The following is a 14,213-nucleotide window of genomic DNA, read 5'->3' on the forward strand; positions in this document are numbered from 1 at the left end:
GAAGACCCTTCAAAAGCCACCGCCGCCGCGACGACGTGCCTCCCCCACACCGGGAGAGCAGCCTCACGAGCCGAGCGCCGTCCCCCCCACCAAGAGAACACACCACACACGCCCAACTCGACCGTCCGCCGGTGGCCGGCCACCAAGGCCAAACCGGTGAGGATCGCGGAAGGCTGATGCGGGTGAGGAGGGCATGCCGGAAGCCCAATAAGAGCAGCGGGGAGGGTCATCGGGTCGGGTCACCGGGGTGAGAGGCGAGCGAGCGAGCGAGCGGCCACCCCCCCCCACGGGCGGGTGGCGCAGCCGCAAACCAGCGGGGAGGTGAGACCTTTCCGGGCACAGCCGGCACGCCAGGGAAACGAACGCGGGATCTCACCACCCCCAACTCCTGGGCGGTCCCGCGCAACGCCTGGGACACCGAGCCGGCCGACCAGCGGACCGGAAACCCCCACCGCGGCAGCGGCGGGCCCCCCCAAAAGAGGCCCGAGAGGGAAAAGGCAGCTCGCACACGCCTCAAAGACCCCGCGAGCGCCCGCGGAGCCACCCGCGCCAGCAGGGCCCCACCGCACCCATCCACACCGCCGGGCACGGCACCCATCATCGACCGCCTCTTTTTCGGCCGCGTGAGCAAGGGCCCACACACACCGGGATCCTCGGCTCCGGAGGGCCAGAACCCCCCCGAGCGGCACACCACCACGGGCACGGCGGCCCCGGAACACCGCGGGGCCCGGCGCCCGGCACGGCGCCGTCGTCGCCAACGGGCGGCGGCCCACACAGACGCTCGGGAACAGCGTCGCCAGGGGCCGGAGGGGGAGGGGGACGGGACCCCCCAAAAACCCCACGGCACCCCAAGCACGAGGCCGGGAAGCCACACACCACACGCCCTCGCATCGCGACCCAGCACAGGCTCCAGGCTCCGCCACTCGACACACCGCGCGCGAGGCAGGGGCGGGGACGGATCGGGAACGTCCTCCACTCACCACACCAGACGACGGCCCGGGAGAGGCCCCGCGGGACCCTCCCCCAGCTCGGAGGGGGGAGGCGCGGGCACGCAGTTACCAACGCGGGCAGCCACTAACGCTCAAAAGCGGGACAGGGAGCGGCAGGGCCGCGGGAGCCCATCGGGGGCGGGCCCCCGCCAACCCGGCAGCGAACGCCGCCTCCCGAACGAGGATCGCTAGAGAACCTCTCCTCACTCTGAGGGTGGCCCGCACCCAACCCCGACGGGAACCCCGCCGGGACCAGCACACATCAAAGGCGTCCATCCTTCCCACCACGGGTGGCAGGGAGGGGTGGGGCGGGGGGGGTCTGCGGCAGCAGCAACACCAACCCTGGTCGGTCGGCCTTGCCGTGCGGGGCCAGAGCAAGGTCGCGCACACGGGCGGGAAAGCCCGCACAGGCCCGGCTCGCCTCCCACTGCAACATCTCAGGTCCCCCGGTGCAACAAGAGCCAGGTGACACGGCAGGGAAGACAAGCCAGGACCAGGGCCGGCAGCTCATGCGGGGAAGCCACCCGCCCGGTGCAAGAAGGGAAGAGCGCTCCTCCTCTGGGGAACCGCCTCGACCCCCCCCCAGCAGAGACGTCAATCTCTGCGATAACTTTTTTCTCACTCGCACAAGCCCCACAAACCCAAGGACGGCCGGGACACACCACGGGCAGCAGGCTGGCACAAGGCAACGGACAACGCCGGGATCGGGAACGACACCACCACTCAGCCTCAGGCACCTGAGAGAACCGACCGGGAGCGTTCCGGGAGCACCGCAAGAGGGCAGAGCGCGAGGCGCGGCTTTTCACACCACACAGCACGGGCAAGCACGGAGCACCGACCCTCCCTCTCCGCGGAGAGAGCCGACCCCCGTGCCGATAACGAGTCACGGGAAGAGAGGAGCAAGATCAGGGGCGCCCCCCCTCCTCCAGCGTGTACAAGTCCCCGACCTCACGGCGAGGGCAGGGAGAGCGCAGCCGGACCCGGTTGCCGCACCCCTGCCTCCCCGCACACCACCGGCGCCGGCACGGTGGGACGGTGAGGGCAGGGGCCCACGGGCAGAACGAGAAGAGCGGTCCCATTCGCCATGAATGTCCGTCCCTCGCCTGGCGCAGCTTAGGCCCGGGCCCGAAGGAGATTCGCAACGTCACCACATCAATCACACCGAGGGGGCGGAGAAGACAGCCACACGGCACTCGGGAGGCGGTGGGGCCCAGGAAGCTCGGCTCCCGAGAGGGCCAACAGCCTGGGATAAAAGCGTAGCCAGGACAGACAACCTTTCGTGAGTAACGAGCGAGGTAAAAGGAAAAAAAAAAAAAAAGAAAAGAAAAAAAAAAAAACTTAAAAAAATAAAAAAATAAAAAAATACCACGGGCTTCAGCGTCCCTGGCGCTCGGGATTACCAGGACACCTCCGCCGGGCACAGAGCCGAAAGAAGCTAGAGAGGAAAAAAAGAAAAAGAAAAAGAACCACGGACAGCGCTCGGGAGTAGCGCAGGTCAGCGGCCGACCAGGCCCGCCATCGGGAAGCGGCAGGTCGGGGGAGTTGGAGCTAGGGGCGATAGGAAAAAAAAAAAAAAAAAAAAAAAAAGCCACGGAGGTCGGACGAGCACGACGGCAGGACGGGGATGCCGCACACGCACAGGCAAGGCAAGGCAGGACTCGCCCCCCGCCTTTTCCTCCTCAAGCCGGCCACGGCGAGGGAAGCACACCGCGCGGGCCTACCTATGCACCCCAGGCAACCAACCACTCTCCTCCTCGGCGTGCCGAGGCAAGGGCCAGAATCCGGCACCGGGAGCGGGGGAGAGATCAAGGACGACGGGACTCACTCAGCCACCAACCAACCACCACCACCACCACCACCACCACCACACCCACGAGCCACCACAGGGGCAAGGCCTGCTCAGGGCAGCGGGAGCCCGGGGTGCGGGGGGAAGGGCAGGGGGACCCGGACCGGGAAGAGACGGGAAAGGCCCGGCACACAGCATCCGAGAGAGCCCCAAAAGACCCGCTGACAGCCACCGGGACACAGCATGCCAGCACCCTCCTGCAGGTACAAAATCCTCACGTCACCACGCCAAAACCAGCTGGTCACGCAGGGGCGACAACTCGCTGGCGACAGGGACCTCTCGGAAACCACATCGGGGACACCTGTCCCCAACACGTCCCCAACAGAGCCAGACACGGAACTCTCAGGGACAGCTGGTCGACCACATAGGGCGAAGACAGACGAAGAGAGAGGGCGGGAGCGGGGTCAGGGGACGCACCCGCCCCACTACCCCGGGTGCGCACGGGCTCACGGCACGAGCGGCACGGGGAGCCTTCCCCCGGCAGACGCGAGGCACCCACTCCGAGAGGCACCCAGCCACCACACCCACACCGCGCGGGGTCGGTGGTGAGCGCCCTGCCGCCAGCACGCACACACGCGGGACTCCCGGGCTCGGGTCCCCGACTCCCGAGGTGCTCCCTCCGCCTCGACTTTTCCCCTACGCAGGGCCCACCGGGCAAGTCCCCGCCATCGCGCACACCGCAGACGGTAGGTAGGTAGGTCCCGGCCCCGAGGCTCGCCTCGGCCGTGCCCACGGCTCCTCGCGCCGGAGAAGTCTGTCCTCCGGCCTCCGGGGCCGTGGAGAAGGCCGTGGAGGAAGGCCACACGGGGCCGGCGACCCAGGCCCTCGCGCCCGGCACGCGCCAAGCGCTCACTCGGAGGTGACTCCGACGACCATCCTATGTCGGGGAGGGGCGGGGTGTAGGTCCCGGCCCCGAGGCTCGCCTCGGCCGTGCCCACGGCTCCTCCCGCCGCAGAGGTCTGGCCTCTGGCCTCCGGGGCCCGTGGAGGAGGCCGTGGAGGGAGGCCACACGGGGCCGGCGACCCAGGCCCTCGCGCCCGGCACGCGCCAAGCGCTCACTCGGAGGTGACTCCGACGACCATCCTATGTCGGGGAGGGGGGGGGGTGTAGGTCCCGGCCCCGAGGCTCGCCTCGGCCGTGCCCACGGCTCCTCCCGCCGCAGAGGTCTGTCCTCCGGCCTCCGGGGCCGTGGAGGGAGACCACACGGGGCCGGCGACCCAGGCCCTCGCGCCCGGCACGCGCCAAGCGCTCACTCGGAGGTGACTCCGGGGAGGGGGGGTGGTCCGAGTCCGGGCCGGGACCGGCCCCACCACCTAGCGGCTCACCCGGGGACCCTTTCCCCCGACTCCCGAGACGTCCCTCGTACTCTCCTTCTTTCGCCCTCAAAGACCAGAGTCCAGGGAGGGGAGGAGGACAAGGCGTCGGGCCCAGACAGAACTACGGGAGGGGAGGAGGACAAGGCGTCGGGCCCAGACAGAACTACTGGTCGACCCGACCAAGCCGCCACCCCCGGCACAGACCGGGCACGGAAGAGAGAGCGGCGACTCACGGCCCCACCCCGCGCTCGCCTGCGGGCGCAAAGTCCGACAGAACAGCCGCCCCGGCGCCACAGCGACACCACGGCGACAGTCGCGCCCGGCACCCGGTAGAGGCCGGGCCTCCGCCCGGCTCGCTGCCGCCAGACCTCCTCCTTCACTCGCTCGCTCGGCTGAGAACGAGGGGACTGTCATATCAAGGCGGACGCCAGGGGGAGCACGACAACCGCCTTCCAACGACCGACTCCACCGAGCCGCCGTACCCCGGATCGGCGCGCGCCGGGCGGCTCTGAGCTCCGGAGACACAGAACACGGAAACGAATCGCCTCACTCCCCACCGCCACGCACCGAGAGGCACAACCTAGGTCAGGACCTGCAGCCGGGTCCTCTCTGCGACCTCACGAACGACACCAGAGCCACCAGAGACCTAGACCGAGATCGAGCCGCCGCCGCCGCCGCCGCCAGCGACCAAAGTGAAACCAGGAACCAGGACGGGAGTCGCCCGAACGGAGCGGCCCGAACCCGAGAACCGGGAAGTCGGGATCGGTCCCAAGCAGGAAGGGGCGGCAAAGACGGCAGGCCTGCACCACGAGAGAAAACGAACCGGCCACCCGCACGACCTCCGCCGCCCGTGGCAAGACCCCCACCCCCACCCAACATGGCCAGAAAAGGGCAAGTGAGCGCTCGTCCCACCGTCTGCCCGCCCGTCTTTTTTTTTTTTTTTTTTTTTGGGGGGGGGTGTTTGTACGTTTTGTTTTCTTTTTCCCCCAGATGGAAACCAGAAAGAAACAACAACAACAACAACAACAACAACAACAACAAAAAACTCCCAAAGATGGGGCGGCTCCAGCAAGAGACGAGCCCTCGGGAGGCACCCCGCTCACTTGTGAAAGTCCGCCGCCCGCCCGCCCCACAACACGCTCCCTCCCCCCGCCCCCACCCGCCCCCCCCCCCCTTCACAGGCAGGGAAAGGGCAGGGGGAAGGCCAGAGAGAGGTTTCTTCTAACACAGAGAGGGTAGGTACACGTCACGCACACAGGTCTGGAAAACCACGGTGACAGCGCCATGGGAAGCGTGAGTCCACTCACCCATCACTAAATGACAGGAAAGCCAAACGAGAGCCGCTGGCTGGGCAGAAAAGGCCTTTGACAAAATTCAACATTCATTCATGCTAAAAGCTCTGGAGAAAATAGGAATAGAAGGAACATTTCTAAAAACAATAAAAGCCATTTATGACAGACCAATAGCCAATATTATACTTAATGGGGAAAAGCTACAACCAATTCTCCTAAAATCAGGAACAAGGCAAGGATGCCCACTGTCTCCACTCCTCTTCAATATAGTCCTAGAACCCTTAGCCAGGGCAATAAGGCAAGAAAAAGACATTAAAGGGATCCGCATAGGGAAAGAAAAAGTTAAACTATCCCTTTTTGCAGACGACATGATACTATACCTCCACGATCCCTAAAAGTCCATCCCGAATCTCTTAGAAATCATAACTCTCTTCGTCAAAATAGCAGGATACAAAATAAACCCACAAAAATCAGTTGCCTTCCTATACACTGATAATGTACAGGAAGAGAGGGAAATAAAGGGAGCAACCCCATTCACAATAACCTCCCGAAAAATAAAATATTTAGGAATTAACCTAACCAAAGATGTAAAAGAACTATTTAATGAGAACTATAAAAAGTTAAAGAAAGAAATTGCAGAAGACACTAGGAAATGGAAAGACCTCCCATGCTCCTGGATAGGCCGACTTAATATAGTAAAGATGGTAATACTTCCAAAACTAATATACAAATTCAACGCAATTCCTATTAAAATCCCAATGACGTACATCACTGAAATACAGAAAACAGTCCAAAAATTCATATGGAACAACAAAAGACCTAGAATAGCCAAAACAATTCTAGGGGATAAAGACAATATGGGAGGGCTATCCATGCCGAACTTCAAACTCTACTACAGAGCTATAATAACAAAGACAGCAGGGTACTGGCACAAAAACAGACCCGAAGACCAATGGAACAGAATAGAAGATCCAGAAATAAATCCACAGGCCTACAGCCAGCTGATATTCGACAAAGGAGCCAAAGACATACAATGGAAGAAACACAGCCTCTTCAACCGCTGGTACTGGGAAAACTGGGCAGCCACATGCAGAAAACTAAAAGTGGACCCCAGCCTATCACCATGCACCAACATCAACTCAAAATGGATTAAAGACCTTAACATTAAACCTGAATCTCTGAAACTACTGCAGGACAGAGTAGGAGAGACACTTGAACTAATAGGCACAGGAAGGAACTTCCTGAACAGAGTCCCAGGGTCACAACAAATTGGAGAGAGACTCGACAAATGGGACTACCTTAAAATAAAAAAAAAAAAAAAAACAAAAACAAAAACAAAAAAACAGCTAGCCTTTTCTAATAGGCTCTGCCACTCTCTCTGGAGCAGGATTCGGGGCATGAGGCGATGAATCTGAACCCGACACACAGGTGTTGGAGGGTAGAGGCATCTTCACTCACATGCCTGTGGTGGAGGACCTGGACCCGAGTGTGGCGGTGCACAGTGGGTGTGGGTGTGTGTGTCTGTGACTCTGTGTGTGTGTGTCTGTGACTCTGTGTGTGTGTGTGTGTGTGTGTGTGTGTGTGTGTGTGTGTGTGTGTGTGCGCGCGGGGCTGGGGGGAGGGCAGGTAGGGAACCCTAGGAGGAAAGACAGGGAGAGACAGACGAGGGGCCCCGGCCCAAACAGAGTGGGGGGGTCAGAGGGGCGATCCTATCTCCCGGGGGGGGGGGTGAAGCATGGTTAGAACCCACAGGCCCGGCGGGCGTACTTCTCTTTGGAGTTCGCACTGGGAACATATGCGGGCAGAAGCGCCCCAGCACACACATCGCATCGCAGACGGGTAGAGAGGCAGAGCCAGGGGGTCAGGCATGGTAAACACTCTATTCCGTCAACACACACACACACACACACACACACACACACACACACACACACACACACACACACACACACACACACCCCTTAGGGTGTGTGTACAATATCCACAAGGTAAAAGTTTATTCATCCATTCCCCAAAGAAGAAGAAGAAGATTATGTCAGTTACAGGGAAGTAGATGGATGGACTGATGGACTAGGAGCGGCGGGGGGGGGGGGGGGCAGAGGGGGGGGGTGCCGGCGGCGGCGGAGAAGAACCTAGAACAGGTGATGCCAGGGGAAGACAGACCGGCGGAGAGACAGACAGACCGACCAACCAACGGCACCTGTTTTCTCTCCTACGTGGATGCTAGACCTAAACTATAACTGGACATGGTAAGCTACACAGCACTCCGGGCAAACAGAGTGTGTGTGTGTCCCCGTGTGTGTGACACACATACTGTCCTTTTGTCAGAAGGTGTAACTTCTCTGAGCATTTAAGATATTGCAGAGAAGACACAAGACGTAATATCCTCCGTAAGTGGCACGACTGTGAACGTATTCTAACAACCGGACGTGTGAGGACCAAAGCTGGAATTAGGAGGACAGAAATGTACCTGTCCTCACGCTTTGGGTCATGATCACAAGTACATTTGGTTTAGGATCTTTCAAAACACATCGATGTATCCTTCTGGACACGATGGGCTAGGACCACACTAGTCAATAGCCACTTCAAAGCCAGATCCGCGGTTGGATACGTTTCAATTGGCTTATATTGCATCCTCCAATATTTTTCTCTTCTTTTTATTCTACCTTCTCACTAAAGATCCAGTGGTATAAAGCTACTTTTATTCTCTTAATATTCCATAACTGAAGTGATCTGCTTTGTTTTGCAGCTTTCTCAGCTTAATTCACTGAGGCCTATTTAGTCACACATGATGAGAGGTCCAGAAACATCTTTGGGGCCACGGATGGCTTTTGTAAAGTCCATTTGGGGAAATAGCAAATATAATCTACCATGTCCTAAAATGTAACAGATTATCTCTATGGGGCCGATAGAAATATCCAGATGTGCCCTGTCAACAGCCAGTTATTTTAATTTACTTAAGGGAAATCAAGTGAATAAAAGTCTATATAGTTCAAGAAATTGTATTCTGATACCTATATAAAAAGTTTACCTGAGTGGGTGAGGACATTTGCATGAAATTTCACCTAGGGCAGCACTTGATATTTATAACTCTCCCTAAACTATTGCATTGCCTGTTTTCCATTTTCTTGGCACTCCTTTAGAAATGTTCCCGTCTCAATCTTTCACCCACTGCAGCCGTGGGACCCTTTTTCATAATACGGACGTAAAGACATTTGTGGTACCGTATATGAATTACAACCGTAGGGGCTGGGAAGGTGGCTCAGTGGTAGAGTGCTTGCCTTGCATGCCTGAGGCCCTGGGTTCGATTCCTCAGCACCACATTAAGCAAAAAGAAAAAAGCCGGAAGTGGCGCTGTGGCTCAAGTGGTAGAGCGCTAGCCTTGAGCTGAAGAGCTGAGGGACAGCGCCCAGGCCCAGAGTTCAGGCCCCACGACCGGATCCAAAAAAAAAAAAAAAAAAAAATTACAACCGTAAATAAACTGGTACAGTTTGCTCGTAAGACATAATATCCAAACGAATTCCGTGTCCAGAAAATAACGAAAAAAAACACCCCCTGCGGGCCCCCCTCCCCCTCCGCTCGGCCCTCCCTTCAAGAACATTTCCTTGTTTGCTGTTGTTTCGTTTTGTTTCGTTGTAAATAAATAAAGCCGCAGAAGAGAGCCGGCGATACCTCATCGCTACTCTCGCGAGAGTCTCTCGGACTCTCGCGAGAGTCGCCAGCCCCCGCCATCAGCACCGAATCATTCCCTGTCACTCCACACGGTGTCCAGTAGGTGGCACCCCAAAACAAGGAAAAAGAACGTCAGGCCCAAGATCGATCAAGACACTTAGGAAGGTCTTGTGAGGAAGGAACACCTCCCCCTACACACACACACACACACACACACACACACACACACACACACACACACACACACACACACACACATACACACACACACACACACACACACACACACACACACACACACACACACACACACACACACACACCAGCACATCCCCGCCCACACAGGTCATGAATGGCAAACCCCTATGGCACAGAGAGACAGACAGACAAAACACATGGGGTGTGGAGAGAGACCGGAAATCAAAAACAAAAACAAAAACAAAAAACATTTTCCTGGCTTGACCTATGAATGGGCCTGGGCTGGCATTCTGTCCTCTGGGCCCTACAGTCAATCCATGGCGGTCGCTCCTCTCTCCTCATCACTGTAATCCTATCTGATATTTGCCAGAGCCGAACGTGCAGTGGGGACACTTTGGTTCATCGATCTAAACTAGGGCCCGGGGCGGAGGGGGTGGTGGTGGTGGAGGGGAAGCCTAGGAAGTCTGTTGCTATAGTTGGTGGCGGCGGCGGTGGTGGTGGCGGCAGTGCAAAGTGTGTGTGGGGGGAGGGGGGGAGGTAGATCACATGCTGCCATACGTGCCTGTGCCTGTGTGGTAGGAAACAGCAGCAAAGATCAAGGGGTGCAGGGTGTGTGTGTGCACGCCCCAGTCAGTCCTGGGGCTTGAACTCAGAGCCTGAGTGCTGTCCCTTGGCTCTTGTGCTCAAGACTGGCACTCTGGGGCTGGGAAGGTGGCTCAGTGGTAGAGCGCTTGCCTTGCATGCGTGAGGCCCTGGATTCGATTCCTCAGCACCACATAAGCAGAAAAAAAGCCGGAAGTGGCATTGTGGCTCAAGTGGTAGAATGCTAGCCTTAACCTGAAGAGATGAGGGACAGCGCCCAGGCCCAGAGTTCAGGCCCCACGACCGGACCCCCCCCCCGCCCCCGCGCCAAAAAAAAAAAAAAGAGACTGGCAGTCTGCCATTTGAGCCAAAACTCCACTTCTGGCCTTTGGGTTGCTTAATTGAAGACATGAGGCTCACCAAAGTGCAATGCCTATATACCTCTGATCATATAACAAGAAGTCTTCCCCTTTCTTTGTGTTTGTTATCATCGATGTTATTTTGTTTTCTCTTCTCCCCCCCCCCATTGTTTCTTCCTTCATCTATTTCCGGGAGGGGCAAGAAATGGAGGGACCCAGGATGAAGAAGTGCAACAGTGGCACTCACTAGACACTATGTTGACACACAACCTGTGGGTGGGGAACAAACAGAACTTGAGGGAGGGAAAACCTGTGAGAGAGCCAGGGAAGGGGTGACATTGTCCAAAAAAAAAAAAGTACTCTTTTTTAGGGGGTGGGGGGAGATGGGAGGGCAGGAATGGAAACAAAGGAGGAGGCAACAATGCTTGATAAGAAATGTACTCATTTCCTTGCTCGTGTCATTGTAACCACTCTGTAAGTATTTTCACAATTAACACAACTCATTAGCCGGGCGCCGGTGGCTCGCGCCTGTAATCCTAGCTACTCAGAAGGCTGAGAGCTGAGGATCACGGTTCAAAGCCAGCCCGGGCAGGATAGCGCCCAAGCCCAGAGTTCAAGCCCAACGACAAAAAAAAAAAAAAAAAAAAAAAAAAAAAACTTATTAATTAAAAAAAAAATGTACTCTTCCTACCTCACTTATGTAATGTAATCTTTCCTATCCTTTTTTTTTTTTTTTTTTGTCAGTGGTGGGTCTTAAACTCTGGGCCTGGGCGCTGTCCCTAAACTCTTCAGCTCAAAGCGAGTGCTCTACCGCTTGAGCCACAACGCCACTTCCGATTTTCTAGTGCCTCATTGGAGATAAGAGTCTGGTGACTTTCCTGCCCTGCCTGGCTTTGAACCGTGATCCTCAGCTCTCAGCCTCCTGAGCAGCTAGGATTACAGACGCGAGCCACCGGTGTGGGCTGGCATACTGTAACCGTTCTGTATGTCACCATTTCCCTAACAATTTGTAAAAAATCAAAGGAGAGAGGGAGGGGGAGATAACAACCCCTCACGCCTGAGAAGTGAAACCCAACGGGCTTCTAACCGATCTGAGATTCTTTGAAGGTTTTTGCGATGTTAATCACAATCACAAACACAGACGGACAGTTTCTCCAGTCACTCCTTAAGAGGAACGGGGAACAGGGACAGGGAGAAGAGAGGCAGATCCTGGCCTGACCTAGGCGGGAAGATGGAGGGGAGACAAGACTCCTGAACTCCTTTTTCCCCTCACTCTCCTCCGTCCAGAGGGTGGGAGCTTAGGGGTCGGCCACGGGGACATCCCACGGTCACAGTCATGCCTCCCGGAGGGGCAGAGGGCAGAGCACAGGCAAGCATGCCAGCTTCCCCGCCCGCCCCTCCCATTCTGTCCCTGGCGGGCTTGGGCGGGAGGCATACTAGTGGCAGCGGGCGGGTGGAAGTAGTCTGACAACTCCAGCTTGCAGGAAGTCAGTGGCTGCTGGTGGTAGGCAGGGAGGGTCCCAGCAGAAAAAGACCAGAGAGAGCGCGCGCGCGCGCAGACTTTTCCTGCCCAAGGGCAAAAGAGGCCACTTTTGTAAAGACGGGGAGGGGGAGGGGAGGCTGATTCACTCACCCCCACCCCACCCCGCGCGCTAATGAAGTTACAGGAGCTGAGGGCTGGCCGCCCCACCCCCCACCCCGCCGGGGTGTTTCGCAGAGGACGCAGGGCGGGTCGGGGGTGGGGGTGGGGTGGGCTGGTTTAAGCCTGGAGCCCCAGTCAACTCAGGAACTCCAGGCAACGTTCCTTTGTCTTGTAAATGTCGTCATGGCAACGACTTAAGCGCCCTGGCGGAGGGGGGAGGGTGGGGGGGGGAGGAGAAAGAAGAAGAAACAAACACGCCCACCCCAGCAGGCCTGCCTGAGTTGAGGCCTTGAATTTCAACCTCAGTAGGGCCACTAAACTAATAAAAATCGTTGTAAGAAACTGTTGACGGAGGACCCTCGGGATAGGATGATGAGGCTGTGTACCCGTGAGGCGAGGTGGCCGTGTGTTCCAGCTTCGTGCCAAGAGGTTGCCTTATCTCGGCCTATCTTCCTTCCCAGAATTGAACACAGAGGCAAGCAGGATAATTTCCAGGGGGAAATGAGGCCTGGGAAAGCACCACCAGGAATTCAGAGACAAGACAGCCGGACAGCTTCCTAATGAATGGCTCCACACATCCTATTTTCTTCACTTTTCAGTCCCTCATAAACGAACAGTTATTAGGAAAGAAAACTAATAGGTGGGGGTGGGTGGTGGAAGGGAAAAGAGCAGCTCCCTTCCTCTGAGCTTTTGCCCAAACAATGAGTATACTGTGAGAAAGGAGCCAAGAGTTTCCTCAAAGAAAGGAGGAAACTTACACCGGGGAGGGAAGTAAATTTTAAAAAGAAACAGAGCATGGGTCAAAGCACCACCCCTCCCCCCCATGCATGCATGGGAAACCAACAGAATCATCTCTTAAACCCTACTACAGGCTCAAGGTAGAGAGTTTACTTTGTTTCTTTTTCCTCTGTGTGTTTTCAAGGTTTCACTTTCATTTCTGGGCACATAACCATTGGGCCTTGCCTCGGTGGGTGTTTCTCCCCCTAAAAGTATCTATCCTGTCTTTTGGGTCTTACTGTGTGTGAGTGTGTGAGTGTGTGAGTGAGTGAGTGAGTGAGTGAGTGAGTGAGTGAGTGAGTGAGTGAGTGAGTGAGTGAGTGAGTGAGTGAGGCAGCCAGGCAGCCAGCCAAGCAGCCAGCCAAGCAGCCAGCCAAGCAGCCAGCCAGGCAGTCAGTCCAGAGATCTAATGTCTCCCCTATTTTAAACGTACCTTTTGCATATGTGAGAGAAAGCACACGAAACTGGTTTTCTATAGGAACATATATGTGAATACATTCACCATGGAGTGAAAAGATAGAGTCGCTTCCAAATGATATGTACAGCAGAATACCAACACATCGAGATGACTTCTGCAAGAAGCCAAGGCCCACTTTTGAAATCCCATAATGAGGAAGCCTCAGTCAGTGGCCTGGTTTGAGTCCAGGCCTCCACTTAAAAACGACCTTTACTTTGTGTTTTTATTTTTCCCTGTTTTCTTTTCCTTTCTATGACCTCTCCCCCCAACGCCCCAACCCCTTCCCTCCATAGGTCTCTCTTTCTCCTTTTCTTTCTCTGTAGTTTGAGCCCGAGAGTTACTTAATTCTCGAACTTCTGGGTTTTCCTTAGATCTGGTAACCTGTTGGACATAAAAATTTGGGAAAGCCTCAAAACAGTCACCCCCACCCCACGAAAAATAATCATGCTTGTCGCCAAAAGCTTTTAAATGAGAAAACAGTGGTCAAGTGAAGCCAATGAAGGCTGTAATAGCAACCATGTTTCTAGACTACTGTACCAAGTTTTTTTTTAAATATATATATTTTTAAACATATTTTTATTGTGAAAATACTGTACAGAGGGGTTACAATTACATGGGTAAGATAATGAGCACATTTCTTATAAGCATTGTAGCCTCCTGCTTTTTTTCCCCTTCCCATCCCTTCGTATCCTCCCCCCCCCCCGCCGTCCCCCCACCAAAGTTGTAAAGTTCGTTTTTTGACATAACGACTTGTATATCTCATTGTTTCAATGGGTCCTCCTGTAACCCTGTTTTAACAATTTGTTTTTTCCCTTCCCCTCCACATATATCAACACCAGGATTTTTTTTTTTATTAAGCAAAACAACTCAGTTATTCAGCTGTGAGTATGTCCATACAAACAAGATGCAGGAGCCTTCCATGCTGGACTGGCCAAAAAAGGGGGGAGAGCTAGGAAGGTGGCTTAGTGGTAGAGTGCTCGCTCCCCTTGCAAGCATGAGGCCCTGGGTTCGATTCCTCAGCACTATATAAACAGAAAAGGGGAGCAGTGGCACCCTGTGGCTCAAGTGGCAGAACAGTAGTGA

This window comes from Dipodomys merriami, unplaced genomic scaffold (assembly GCF_024711535.1).
Source record: "Dipodomys merriami isolate MVZ:Mamm:240054 unplaced genomic scaffold, mDipMer1.0.p SCAF_3205, whole genome shotgun sequence".
NCBI lineage: Eukaryota > Metazoa > Chordata > Mammalia > Rodentia > Heteromyidae > Dipodomys > Dipodomys merriami.